Below are 12,894 nucleotides of genomic sequence, written 5' to 3'. Positions count from 1 at the left end.
CGCAGGGTTATATTTTTCTGCCAACTCCGCGTCCGGGGCGTGACTTGTAAGGCGAGAATCTCATCATGATTCGAAGAGTTACTATTAAAGTCTGTTTGATTGACCTTCAAGATATTGCGGTGTTTTCAACAGCAACATAACTCATTTAAGAATGTGCCTTGTGCGAGTCAGATAAATAATATGCGTTAGCATAACCACCAATATTGTCTCCAGTAAATGCAAGGAAACCTAGAAGACTGAGGAGGACACTACTACAATATTAGCTTTAGGTGTCGGATGATGGTAGTAGTTTAATAAGCCATTATGTCGGATAAAAGATATCTGACACATTATTCAGTTAATTTCTGGTGGATATTTAGTGTCGGATGCAACCGTCATAAAATTATTATAACTACCAATATTTTTGAATTCTTTTTTTTTTTAATAAATATTTTTAACATATTCTAGCCGTTTTTAGGTTAATGGTGGCGGTTATAATCGACAGAAATTGACTATTTTATTATTTTAGTTTTTAACGGTTATTATTTTAGTATTCTAGCGGTTATAACTGACAGAAATTGATTATTTTATTATTTTAAAATGTTATATTGATTAAAAATAAATAAATAAACACATGATTTTAATATCAAAAGAGAGATGATTCTCAAACAACCCTCCTAATTTATGATCATGAGATGAGATATGCGGCATGGTTCATGCTTTCTGTACATTTCTCAACCTATTGTTCGTTTCTCAATGTTCTAGCCATGCATGACCATTGGACACTCTTACTAGCCACGTACAATATTTTTTCTCTCTCTTTTCTTTTTTTATTGGCAGCACTTTTTGTTCAAGCGTACTGTAATTAATTGCAGTGTTTGGGGAAGAAAAGAAAGTAAGAAAATGAAAATTACACTTTTGGTGAATTATTGCGGTAAAAGATCCATACTTTCTATCCGACCGCACATAATGTTTCAATTGTGAAATTTATAAACTGGGAAAGTGGAACTACTTTCAAGCACTCCCTCCTCTGGAATTGTTATGATTAAGATGGGAGGAGGGTGACTTCGCATTAAAGTTGGTAATCGTTTTCTATTTGGTTGATTGATAGATCATGATCTTTTTCACTTCAATTATGCAGCTTTTCACCTTTGGTTTAAATTTGGAATGATGAGGGGCATGCAACACTAATAAACACATGGTTTAATTTTTTTTTTTTTTTTTTTTCACTCATGGCCATGTCGGATATAACCGACACGAGTAAGGCAAAATTTTGGATGGCCACCAAAATAATCTCTTAATGTTTTTTTTTCTCACTCATGCTCCCGTTACCTAATCTTTGAATTTTTTTTTTTTTTTTTTTTTTTGCGATTTTTTACACATGCTATCTAAGAGTATATACAAACATATTTGACGATTAGATCGTTGAAACTAGTTTTGTAAAATGCATATCCTATCAAATTGATAGATTTAACAAACACTTACGAGTTAATGTTATACTTCCATTAAGTATAAAATAACATTTATCCACTAGTGTAAATATTTTAAATTGAAGATCGAATTCATTCATTGCATTCTTATAGGGTCGAGGAATGTAGCTGTAAAAAAATCATCAAAATCGGAACTAAAATAACCATTTTTGTTGTGATTTTTCGTTTATAACCATCGAAAACTTTTGTTCCGTTACCTAATATCTGAATGTTTGTTTTTTGCAATTTTGTACATATGCGATCTCAGAGTTTGCACAAACAAGTTTGACAATTGGATAATTGAAAAACGTTTCGTAGAATGCGTATTGCATCAAAACGGTAGATTAAACAAACACTTAGAGTTAATGTTATACTTCCCCATCAAATATAAAATAAGATTTTGTGGTATCCACTAGTGTAAATATTTTAAATTGAAGATCGAATTCATTTAATTCATTCTTATAGGGTCGAGGAGTGTAGCTGTAAAAAATCATTAAAATTGGAGCTAAAATAATCTTTAAATAGTGATTTTTCGTTTATAATCGTAAAAAGCTTTTGTTATGTTACCTAATCTTTGAACGTTTATTTTTTGTGATTTTTTACGTATGCGATCTGAGAGTGTGTACAAACAAGTTTGACGGTTAGATCATTGAAAAAAGTTTTGTAGAATGTGTATCGCATCAAAACAGTAGATTAAATAAACACTTAAGAGTTAATGTTATACCTCCATTAAGTATAAAATAAGATAGTGTAAATATTTTAAATTGAAGATCAAATTTATTCATTACATTCTTATAGGGTTGAGGAGTGTAGCTGCAAAAAATCATCAAAATCGGAGCTAAAATAACTGTTAAATTGTGATTTTTCATTTATAACCGTCAAAAACTTTTGTTCCGTTATGTAATCTCTGAATGTTTGTTTTTTACGATTTTTTATATATGCAATCTCGGAGTGTGTAAAAATAAGTTTGACAGTTGGATCATTGAAAAAAGTTTCATAGAATCTCATCAAAACAGTAGATTAAACAAACACTTAGAGTTAATATTATACTTCCATTAAGTATAAAATAAGATTTTGTGGTATTCACTAGTGTAAATATTTTAAATTGAAGATCGAATTCGTTCATTGCATTCTTATAGGGTCGAGGAGTGTAGTTGTAAAAAAATCATAAAAAACCGGAGCTAAAATAACCGTTAAATTGTGATTTTTCGTTTATAACCGTCGAAAACTTTTGTTCCGTTACCTAATCTCTGAATGTTTTTTTTTTTTTTTTTTTTTTTGCGATTTTTTGTGTATGTGATCTTGTAGTATCTACAATAGTTAGATCATGGAAACTAATTTCGTAGAATGCATATCTCTGTTAAATTTGCCTAAATTTTGAAGTGGAAAAAGTAATTTGTGCTAAATTTTTATTTATGTTTTTCAAGTATTGATTGGACAATATTTAGTTTGTGTGATGACATTTTAATTGTACAATTATCTTTTTGTTTCTTTATCACATATTTTACATGAGTTATTATCTATTAAACCAAACAATTATTTATTTTATTTTTAAAAACATATTATATTTAAATACATATTATTTATTTATTTATTAAACCAAACAATTATTATTTTATTTTTTAAAATCGTAACAAAATTTTGGGGTGATTTTTGCCGCTATTTTTTTTTTGTCGGTTATAATCGACAGTAATGAAAATTTTCTATCGGTTTTTATTTTAAAAAATGTTTCTGTCAGTTTTAACCAACAGTAATGAAAATTTTCCAAAATAAAACCCCTCCATCTCTTCCTTGCATCGGTGCCTTCTCCCTTCCCCCTTCCTTCCCTCATTTCCTTCTCCTACTCTTCTCTCCTCATTTACTGTTCGCATATCCAGTCTCCTCTTTCATCACAACATAGTCAAGAAAATGTTCGGAGTCGTCTTCCCGAATCACAGTTTCCCAATGGACATCTCCTCCTTCTCCTAGATCCAAACCTTCCATTGGATTCTCGACATGAACACCTTCGTAGGTAGATTTGCCTATTTTCCCCTTTTTTTTTCCAATTTTTTCTTCGGCGGTGCAGTTTATCATTCTAACGTATGGTTCTAATATACGCAGGGGAGACGTACGATTAAGTCCGTGAGCTCCGCATATATCTCTTAAACAACTTAACACTCCCGCCGGACAAAGCCCTAGCCGCCTACATCCAGTTTCCAGGCTCTGCGTTCTTCTTCTTGTTGGAAGTATGCCCACAAAGCCACTCATTTGATGTAATAGCTTTTTGGAATACTTATTGTGTTAAACTTTTATATGTTTAATAGAGGGCAAAGCTTATTGTTAATCACTATTTATAATATCTTGTGTTTAAGCAATAAGGGAATCCAAGGAATGTATTTGATCTAAGAGACAAGTGATTTAAGTTAGTTAAATTAACGAGACCTTTCTCTTATGTTCATTCCTAAAACGTTCCTAGCCATAGGATTGCCAATTGGGCATTGACAATCCGCTAAGGTTAGTATGTCTTATGTCGACTCAAGCGTGAGTATGAACTAGTCTCAAGTCATTTGGTGTTAGACACTAAGGCAAACACATAGGTGCTCGAAAGAGTAATCGAGTACACTGAACAACGATCAAACGAGAGTTCGAACATACATGTCATGTGAGAACTCGATAGTTGCAATATGCAAAGTAGTCCTTTGACCTGAGGCATCATTGATGTCTAATGGTTAGGTCCTTGATCTTTGATTATGTCAACGGCATTCCATTGGAGTGTCCACGACATTGTTGGGGTCAAGCTATCTAGTCATGTAGGCATATGAATGCACAACAAGGGATCTCTAACCTTCCATGGTGGAAGGAGAATACTCTAAGATATGATTCGAGAGTCTTTGGCCAAAGCATATGAATATGACTAAGGAAGCTTGTTCCAAATCTTATTCAATTGAATCATATAGAGAAGTATCACATTGGATAGTAGACATGAAACAAACTATCACTTAAACAATGTGATTAAGAGTATTGTATTAAAGAAGGACCGTATTGCATTGTAGTTGTAACTGGATAGGTTCTCCAACCATTTCTACTTAGCTTGGGTAACCATGACATGCTGCTAGGCGTCACCCATGGTTTGTGGAAGCCCTAAAGATTAGCAAACACTAATTTTAAGGGAGAATTGAAATGTGGTTTCAATTCACAATCGATCATTAAGAGTAACATCGTCCACTACCTCGCTAATTGGAACCTAATGGATCGTACACCGAGTAAGGATATAAGTGAAGAAATTATATGAAATGGATAAGCAATTAAATGGTTTAATTGAAGAATGGTCAAGATTAATTAAATAGTTAATTAATTATACGAAACGTTCGTATTGGGCGTTTAAGTTAGTTTTGGGCTTCGGGGTACAAAAACGTTTTGGTCCACAAGGCCCATTATGTTTAAGTTGTATGAGAACTAAAACAAAATGGGCAATTAAGCCCAATAACAACATATGGCCGGCCAAAAGGGTGAGGGGTAGCAAACTTATATTAATTACAAGTTTGCCACTCACATGAAATGAAGTATAAAATCAACATTATAGCTTTGTTTCACATTAAGGGTTTTCTAATTGAATTTGGGTGAAACATATTCTCTCATTTTCTACATAGAGGCCGGCCACTTAGGGGAGGAACATCTAGCAATCTATTCTTCCCTAAGTCATCCATTTCATCTTCACACTACATCTTTGGTGTGGAGACTTAGAGACACCAAACCTTTGGTGTTTTGGAGAACAAATCCTCAAATCCTCAAAGAAGAAAAGAAGCACTAAAAGGGAGGAAATCACAAGGAAGATCCAAGGAGCAAGGAGGTGACTTGAAGGCCCTCCACTTGGGTGAATCCCTTGTGCAATCAAGGATGAGCTTCAAGGGTAAAGAATCTCTAAATTCTTATTCTCTTTAATATTGTTAAAGAGTCTTATGGTTCACCATATACTAGGCTTTGAAAGTCATGAGTTTTATGAATTGTTTTTGGATGCATGCCTACTTTAATTTGTTAATAGTTTGCCTATGTATTCAAATGTTCTTTACATGTTCTTAGCTAGGACATAAATTTTCCTTCACTTCTGTGGCGCCATCACCGTGGCTAGGCCGTTGGTGGTGTTTGCTCTTCCGTGGCCCGAGCCGTCTACATCCAATCCCCGAGCTTTGCATAACTAACATACTGAGGTTACACTGATACAAAGCCACTATGGCTTCAACGATTCTTGTTCTAAGAATAATGCATTCATAAAATCAAAGCAAATTAAAGTCTAGGAATCACAGCTGGAAGTAAAGTCAGGTACTAGACGAAGAAGCATACATTTCGTATCTGTCATGAAAATGCATCAAATAAAAGCATGCGTTCTGAGAGTGGTTCACCAACTCCACTTGCAATCTTAATATATTTATTAATAAAAGCATGTATCAGTATATTTTTTATTTATTATTAATACGTTTTCTGTCGGTTTTATCCGACAAAAATGCTTTTATTTATTCATTATTAATATATTTTCTATCGGTTATATCCGACACAAGTTCTGTCAGTTTAGTAATTTTCTGTCGGTTTTAGCCAACAGAGAATGCTCTTATTCATTCATTATTAATATATTCTCTATCGGTTATATCCGACACAATTTCTGTCGGTTTTAGAGTATTTTCTGTCGGAAAATTCATTTCCTGACACTGGCAATTTTGTCGCTTATTATATCCGCCACTACATCCATACGTTTCTTGTCGGTTATCATAAAGACACTAATAAATAGTTTCGTAGTTGTGGGAGAAGAAACAAAGAACCTGCTAAGATAGAGAATGAAGTTGAAGAGACTCGTACAAATTCAACCAACAATCACCAAGATCCTCCTAAGGCACTTAAGTTAGGACGAAAAGGCAATGCACTTAAGTTAAGAAGGAAAGGGCAAGGCACTTGAGCATAATGCAAGGATCATTATAGACATCTTTCTCTAAGGGACAAGCATGTTACACTTTGTACTTAGCATAATACAAGGACCGCTATAGACATTTTCCTTTAAGGGACAAGCATGTAACACTTTTTACTTTCATTGTTTTTGTTTATTTATAATTTTGCACTTATCCATATTGTTTTAATCATTTCAACTGGTTTATAAGCAGCCACATCTGCACAAGTAAGACAATGAATCTACCCCTAGAAAAAGGACAAGGAAATCAATGGTAATAACCTCATCCTCTCCTTTGAATAGGTTAAAAATACTCTTGAATGACTCTTAATGTTTTAATGCCTCTTATTAATGTAATCAACATTGAATTTAGGCATCACAACCAAGCACATCATTTACAGATGCACGAGCTGAATCATCCAGAGGCACCAAGTAGAGAAAGACGAGGCAAACAAAGACTTGGGGCATTTGGAACTAGTTTATTTTTTAATAGATGATTATATTCTGTAAAGTTGGAATTGAGTTCTAATGTTGGAGTTGTGAATTGTTGGTGTAGGAACTGTATTTTTGTAGTGGTTGTAGGTTCCAGTAGGCTTTCTGAACCAGTGAAATGGTGCACTTGTGGATAATTTGGCAGGTTTTCTGCATTTCCAAGGACAATTCATATTTTGGTCCTTTGAAAGTTTTTGGTGGTTTATGTGTGATGTTTTTGCTAGTTCATGATGTAGTGGTTAGATCATGTTTTTTATGTTATTTTTTCAAATTCAGGGTGAATAATGAAATTTTGATTCCTTTCTACCATTTACAAGTTGAAATTTTCATTGGGAGAGACAATTAATTGCTTGAAATTTTTGGCAGGAAACATAGGTTTTTATTTTATTTTTTTTCGGTAACAAGAAACATAGCTTTTAACTTTTGAAATATTCTCTTAAAATAGTTAAAATGTTACGGGGAAACTAAATTTTTTGAACCAAATTTGTAAACTAAATGATATGGTTGTTGATGACTAGATTATTACTTTAGTGTTAATTAACGTGTTTATTTCCTATTAGTGACATGTCATTTGGTTAACATATTTGGTTTAAAATTTTGATCTCCCTAACATACCCAAATTATAAATATATTTTTATAATTTTATAATATTTTTTTTTTCAAATGACATGTCCATTTTTTTGTAAGAATTCCATAGTGGTGGTACAACATGGAGTGGAGATCCAAATGGGCGAGGGAATGAGGTCCCTGACTGCCACATCAGCAGTTAACAGACAAAGATATAGTGGTCTAACATTGCAATGAATTTGTTGTATGATATTTCTAATAATCATAATAGTCGGTTATGCAGTTGTGAGTTTGTTAAGTAGGATTGAGTTTGTTAGAAAGGATGAGGATATGAAAAGCATAGTATTGTACTTTTGTAGTGGTTAGTTTCTCTACATAAACAAACCTTGTAAGACATTTTTCATTGTATTCTTCTCTCTCTAAAGAAACTTAATCAACAATATTCTCTCTAGTTTCTTTCTCTAAATCTGCTTTAGCAATACTTTCATTCTTCTCTGTTAATATGGTATCATCGCCGGCATTGGTTAATCATCGATTTTGATCCTGACTTGCTCCGTTGTTCGTTGCTTCGTTGGTGGTTCGATTTGCGTGCTGAGGAATTGTTGTGCGATTGATAAAGGAGGTGCTGGGGATTTCCAGTCGACGGAAGATTGCGGGCATACTTCTGATTTCTGCTGGAATTTTAGGTGGTTTTGTTCTTTTCTAATTACTTAGTCTTGTAAATTTGAAGCATATTGGTGTTTGCAAAGTAGTGATTTGGGATAATTCGTGATTTGGGTTATCTGTTGATCTGTATGTTGATCGGGGATAATTTGTGAATTCTTTGCTGGAAGTGTTATTCTTTCATGCACTCAAGAAAGTGTCAGTCTTTCGCAGTCAAAAAGTTGTAGATTCAAGAAAGTGTTATTCTTTCTCAGTCAAGAAGTTGTATATTCAAGAAAGTGTCATTCTTTCTTCCCAAAGTGTCATTCTCTATGTATATTCTCAATTGCTGATTAGTTGCTATTATTTGAAGGACAATCATGAGTAGTTCGACTTTTAAAATTGATGGTATACTAGGTATGCTTACAATCAAACTAAGAGATGATAATTTTGCCAAATGGGCGTTTCAATTTCAATTTGTTTTGCAAGGGTACAAATTGTTTGGGCATTTCGATGGCACAATTGTGTGTCCGTCAAAGTATATGGTCAGTACATAAGCTAGGGTTACAAAGGATATTAATGAGTCGTTTATGGATTGGGAGTCTACAGATATGGCGTTGCTTAGTTCGCTTCTTTCCACTTTAACTGATAAGGCAATGAAGTATGTTCTTGGTTGTAGAATGCTTATGAGGCATGGGTCAATTTGGTTGATAGTATGCATCTGTTTCTAAGTCTAGGGTTAAGCATCTCAAGACCGAGTTACATATAATTCAAAAAGGAACTGATATGATTGATAAGTATCTCTTGAAGCTGAAAGGTATTAGGGATCAACTCACTGCTGCAAGTGATTTTGTATCTGACAATGATCTAATGATTGCTGGTCTTGCTGGTTTGCCAAAGGAATATGGGGTTATTCGTACAATCATTTTGGCTAGGGAGTCCTCTATTACCTTCAAGGAGTTTAGAGCGCAACTATTGAGGGCAGAAAAGGAGATTGAAGGAGAGATTAATGTTTTGTCTCAGAACTTATCTGCTTTATATGTTTAAGGTTCCAGTTCAAGTGCTAGTTTGAGTTCACATCCTCAAATTCTTAGGCACACAATTATATTCCTGCTAGTACTGCAGGGACAATTACTGCAGTACCATATGGTTCCATTTCTCAAGTTCAACAAAATTCATTACATCAGTCTTTGCCTCTACCACCATTCCAGCATCCATTCTATCATGCTCCTTCACAACATCCTGCAACATATTTTCCATCATCATCATCTCCTATGTATCTTGGTGAATCTTATGGATATGGTTTTATTGATCATCTGAGTGATCAAAGTACTCTTAGTGCACAATCTAATATGGGAGTTCAGTTTGGACCTCGAGCACCACATGGCAATCAATACAGAGGCAATAATTACAGGAATAACAACAGTTTCAGGGGATGAGGATATGGTTCCAATAACTCAAGGCAGAATGACAATAATTCTTGGTCAGGGAATACTACTACAAAGACAAATACTATGATAGAATGTCAAATCTGTAACAAAAAGGGGCATACTGCAGCCACTTGTTATCACATGAACAACAATGTTTCTAATTCAAGTTTTGTTATTGAATGCCAAATCTGTGGTAAGATAGGACATTTAGCTCTTGATTGTTATCAAAGAGGCAATTACTCGTATTAAGGTCAACTTCCACCCCCATCACTATCTACAATGAATGCTCAACAAACCACTCAGTTCATTCCTCAAGATGCCTGGATTGTTGATTTTGGCGCATCTCATCATATGACAGCTGACATCAATTCCTTGACTCAAGTTACACCTTTTGAGGGTTCTGAGAAAATAATCATTGGAAATGGTATGGGTCAACTACTTTACACACTAACAATCACTCTCTTATTCTCAACAAAGTATTACATGTTCCATAAATTGCTAGAAGCCTATTATCTATGAAACAACTTTGTGCTGACAATAAGAGCTAGTTTATATGTGATGAATCTGAATTCTTTATGTAGGACAAGAGGACAAGGGAAATACTGTATCAAGGAAAGAGTAAGCCTGAAGAACTGTTCCAGATTCCGGTTGTGCAAAGGAAAATATGAGTGCAGTCTATTACACGTAGTCCAGTTGCTTATGTGGGTAAAGCTATCAAGTGTGATACTTGGCATCAGAGGTTGGGTTACCCCACTCATGAAATCATGAATTCTATGTTACAGAAGTCGAATATTGTAGCTGATATAGATAAAAAGTCTAGTGCTTGTGTTCCTTGTATTAAGGGAAAAATGTCTCGAACTCCATTTCCAATTAGATCAGATACTTGTACCTATCCATTTGAAAAAGTGCATTAAGATATTTGGGGTCCTTCTTCTGTGAAGTCCTTAGAAGGTTATAGGTACTATGTAACTCTAATTGATGAATACACTACATATGTGTGGATTTTTCCAATGAATAATATATCAGAAATGTTTCCAAGCTTTGTGCGGTTTTATAATTTTGTACTTACTCAGTTTGGGGTGCACATTAAAGGTTTGCAAACAGATGGTGGAGGAGAATATGTTAGTAAAAGTTTCACTTCTTTTCTAGCTAGCAAAGGTATTATTCAATACATTTCTTGTCCATACACTCCACAACAGAATGGAGTGGCAGAACAGAAACATAGACATATAGTTGAAACTGCAATCACACTTCTCAGTGCTGCTGGTTTAGCTTCTGAGTTTTGGTACTTTGCATGTGCACACTCTATTTTCTTGATTAACAAAATTCTATGTAAGACTCTTTCAATGTCTTCTCCTTATCAAATGTTGTATAAGAAAATACATGATGTACATTCCTTGAAGATTTTTGGCTCAGCTGTGTTTCCTTGGTTAAGACCATATGTTGCAAATAAATTACAAGCCAGATCTGCTATATGTGTTTTTTTGGGTTATTCCATGGGATATAAAGGAGTTATCTGTTTTAATATGCAAACTCAGAAATATATTATATCTCGACATGTAATATTTGATGAATCATGTTTTCCTGGTAAATTACCTATGGTGCTTCAAACAAGTGGGGTACAAAGTCCAGATTCACGGAGATGTACACCGGTTATTATACCAAATTTCTTTATATCACAGAAAGCCTGTTAATGGTCCAATTCATGAATCTCAGTTTACTGCATCCTCATCTCCAAGTCCACAAGTTTCTGTTTTAGCTGAGGTCAATGTAAGTAGACATTATTCTCCATCTATTTCAGACAATGGAACTGCATCAGTAATAGATTCTCAGGACAATGAATCAGCATTAACAACAGGCTTTACTCTTTCCCCTTACAATGATACTACTCCCTTGCTTCCTGTCCTTGATCCTGCACAATTACAAGTAATCCTACCTTTTAATACTTCTCTTTCATCTAGTGCATCCGATACTGTTCCTATAAGATCACATGGGATGCAAACTCAACTACAAACAGGTGCAATTACAAGGAACAACTATAGTAGCTATCTGGCATTACTACCTGAGTTGTTTTCTTTACAACTAATGGATTATCATTCTGCTAATCAATGTTTACATCCATATCAAGCTGGTTTTTCATTCCTTGCTAATGTTTCTGATCATGAAGAACCAAAGAATTTCAAAAGTGCTGCAAGTAAGAAAGAATGGCAGAATGCAATGCAGGAGGAATTTGATGCCTTCCAAGCTCATGGTACTTGGATTTTAGTTCACATCCATTAAATAGAACTATTGTTAGTAGTAAGTGATTTTATAAGATTAAGAAGAATCCCAATGGGTTTATTTCCAGATTCAAAGCTAGATTGGTTACACAGGGATTTACACAAGAACATGGTCTTGATTACTCTGAAACTTTTAGTCATGTTGTAAGACATACTACAGTCAGGATTATACTTGCACTTGCAACTCAGTTTGGTTGGTCTTTGTGACAATTGGATGTCAAAAACGCATTTTTACATGTTGAGTTAGAAGAAAAAGTATATATGCAGCAACCTCAAGGGTTTGTTGATGATAGGAATCCAACTCATGTTTGCAAATTAGTGAAATCTCTCTATGGGTTAAAACATGCTTCTAGGCTTGGAATTCCAAGTTTACAAGTTATCTTCCAGCATTGGGTTTTACACCATCCCTTTCAGATACAAGTTTGTTTGTCAAGTCTGATAATGGAGATATTATTTTGTTGCTGCTATATGTGGATGATATCATCCTTACTGGTTCAAATCCAACAAAGGTACAAGATATAATCAACAATTTGGCAGAAGTGTTTGATCTCAAAGATATGGGCTGACTAAACTATTTCTTGGGTTTACATATCCATTACAATGATGATGGCTCTCTGTTCATTAACCAATCCAAGTATGCAAAAGACTTGTTAAAGAAAGCAGGTATGGAGTCTTGTAAGCCCACATCTACTCCTTCCAAGCCACACACACAGATTCTTGTTGGTGAAGGTACATTGTTGTCTGATCCAAGTCAATATCGAAGTGTTGTTGGTGCTCTTCAGTACTTGACATTCACAAGACCTGATCTTGCATATTCCGTGAATATGGTTTGTCAATTTATGACACAATCAACTGATGCACATTTTCATCTGGTCAAAAGAATACTCAGGTATATTCAAGGCACTGTCAACTACGGTTTACACTATACAAAAAGTTCCAATTTTCAGATCACTGCTTATTCAGACTCAGATTGGGCTGCTGATATTAACACTCGAAGATCCATTTTGGGTTTTGTGGTCTATATTGGATCTAATCCTGTTTCATGGCAATCAAAGAAGCAATCTACAGTCTCCAGAAGCTCTACTGAAGCTGAATACAAAGCTTTAGCACAATGTGTCGTT

This window comes from Pyrus communis, chromosome 10 (assembly GCF_963583255.1).
Source record: "Pyrus communis chromosome 10, drPyrComm1.1, whole genome shotgun sequence".
Taxonomy (NCBI): domain Eukaryota; kingdom Viridiplantae; phylum Streptophyta; class Magnoliopsida; order Rosales; family Rosaceae; genus Pyrus; species Pyrus communis.
The sequence above is the reverse complement of the archived record's forward strand: the minus strand, read 5'-3'. Positions refer to the sequence as shown.